We start from the raw sequence: 2,683 nt of genomic DNA on the forward strand, positions 1-2,683 counted from the left end.
TGGGAGAGAGAGAGAGAGACGCGCGTGAAGCTTCGAAAGAAAAATTGAAGGAAACCTTAAGATACGCTGAATGGAAGGAAACAGAGTGATACGGGGGACAGCAATCCTTAAAGGAAGAAATAAACAGACATAAATTTCTTAAACGAAGAGTGGTGGAGGTGAATTTTGTAAAAAATGTTTTTCGAAAATTCTTTACCAGCACAATATAGAACATGATGCGTGGTTTTTGATATTCTACTTTGCAGTGGTAAAGAATTTTCAAAAAATTAAGCGATAAGGGTGAATTTTCAAAAAAATTTTGCTTTGTAAAAATTCTGTATCGCCGCGATATAGGACACGATGTATGGTCTTTGATATTCTATATTGCAGCGGTAAAGAATTTTCAAAAAATTAAGAATTATGTTTTTTTTTAATTCTTTAGCACCACAATGTAGAACGTCAAAAACTGCACAACATTGAATTTAACTTTCTTCCCATATGTTACACGGTTTCGTAAATATTCGCGATAATACGAAAACTCACCATTCTTTCGAGGTTATGTTTTCACCCCTACGACTGTTTCGCTGCCGAAATAAAAAAAAAATAACTTTCTTATTAGCATCACATGAACTACATCTCTGCAAAGTTTCCAATTTTTTGAAATTCTCTGTTTACCAAACTTCCCTTGTGAGATTACGACCCGCGATTGTTATTTTATAACAATCTTTGATCTTCACCGTCACTTCATGGACAACAATACAACTTCCCACGTAACACTATAAATGTTATTCAACATAATATTATACAACATTTATCTCTCTCTTTTTCCAACAAATTCCATAACACTGCTACGTAACATGTTACGTCACACAGTGTGAACGCGGCTTAAGGAAGAGTCAGAGCGAGGAAACACCCTGAATGGATCTGAGACAGCGGAAAATAGAGAATATAAGGATTCAGGGGCGGAAAAGTGAATTAACCTTCGTTCGATGAAAAGTGGAAGACTATTCGATTAAGCGATAAATCTTTCATAATAAAAATCCATTAAAATAAATTCGGAATTTTAAGGTTATGTGAAAGGTAAGGTTATTGAAATACATAGGGAAATTAAAGAGGAGTTGCGATACGTGATCGAATTGAGAACGACTAAGGTATAGGCGTTTGTAGGCGGTTTTATTTCGCATAACTTCGCGTTCGGATGTCAGAGAGAGAGAACGTAACTGCACCCGCGTTTACATCGGACGCAATCGTGTCTCATGGTGAATTAAAACGTCTCGACGAATTTCCTCGTAGCAAGAGAGGCGCAGGTGCACTTAAATATTATTGCCGCGTAGTACGTGGATGCATGCGTGCAACGTGACACGCGTGCACAGTCGAAAATTCCAACGCGTGCTTGCAAACAATTTTTCTGTAAATTTCAATTCCTGTTTTCATTATACTTTTTTTTTTTTGTGAAAAAATGATTTTTTTGACGTGAAACAATTTCCGTCGATATTTTCCTACTTGTTGCATAATTAAAGATCGAGACCAAAAAATTTCCATCGATATTTTCTCATTTGTATAATTAATTAAAATTCGAGGCAAAATATTTCCATGGATATTTTCTCATTTGTTGTAGAATTGAAGATCGAGACACGATTAATTGTTACAGAATTTTTCCCTTAATTAGAAAATTATTAAGATATTCGAAGCACGATTAAAAAGTGATACTCGAGATTCTACGTTAATCAGAAATTCCAGTACTAATTACCGGGGTCACAGTGTTCCAGCAGCTTTATATAATTATCTTTCCCTTGTAGTCAGATATTACAGTGTAATTACTTAGAAATAGCATCCTCTCTAGTTACATTAAACGTTTTTGCCTTTTTATTAAATAGAAATTATGCTACGATATTCCAACGATCTTTCATTTTCGGAATTCTTTGTAAATCAAAATTTTATATTCTATTTATTGTTACTATTATTAAGAACTCTTTCCTTTCAATTTACTTTTGCAGTCTTTATATACTGTTTAAACAGTCTAATTTACGTATCAGCGATCATTCATAAATACTGAAAAAATTAATTTAACAAACCAGTTGAATAAGTTAGTGTTCAATTAAATAAATTTAGTAAAGCAATTAAAAAGAATTTTTTCACCTTAGTTATAACGATCGTATTTTACTTATCCAACGGTCTGTCCCTTTTATTTGTCGCAGTTGAGCTGTTTGTCGAGAATCCAAGTACTCGAGTGCACTGAAACCTGTTGGTCTCTTCGTTAATCAATTTCGAAACTCGTTTGCCCGCTATCGCGGAGTGAAAAGTCGGTAAAAAAACTATCGCCGTTGTCACTTCCGTTTTATGTATTACCGTACAAGATACTTTACCTGTTTTTATTCAACGCTCATTTGCTAACTTTTACACCGGTAATTTTCTCCGCTTAATTACTACAAATTTATGACACAACAGTAATTAACCTTGTTCTCGATTAATCCAGTTCGATATTAAAATTCTGCTATTTCCTCTTTTTACGGCCATTTATGGATGTTAGAGTAACAGTTGCGAAACATTTTTACGTTCTTCTTCTCACTTTTATTCCGGCTTTTTGTACTACAAAAATTTCTGTTACAAACAAATTTGAAGAATACACGAAAATTATTTCCTAAACTATTTCCAAAAGCTTTAATATTAAATTAAGAAGTTAAATTTATGTAAAATGTAATTT

At 33.4% G+C, this 2,683-nt stretch overlaps 1 protein-coding gene across 1 annotated transcript in view; it reads left to right on the top strand.

Moving 5' to 3' along the window:
* The window catches only part of LOC108576795, a gene marked incomplete at its 5' end in the record, with an annotated part of 38,975 nt that overhangs the window by 35,339 nt on the left and 953 nt on the right, over positions 1–2,683 (top strand). The gene's annotated exons all lie outside the window — the stretch shown is intronic.

This window comes from Habropoda laboriosa, unplaced genomic scaffold (genome assembly GCF_001263275.1).
Source record: "Habropoda laboriosa isolate 0110345459 unplaced genomic scaffold, ASM126327v1 scaffold542, whole genome shotgun sequence".
Lineage (NCBI taxonomy): Eukaryota > Metazoa > Arthropoda > Insecta > Hymenoptera > Apidae > Habropoda > Habropoda laboriosa.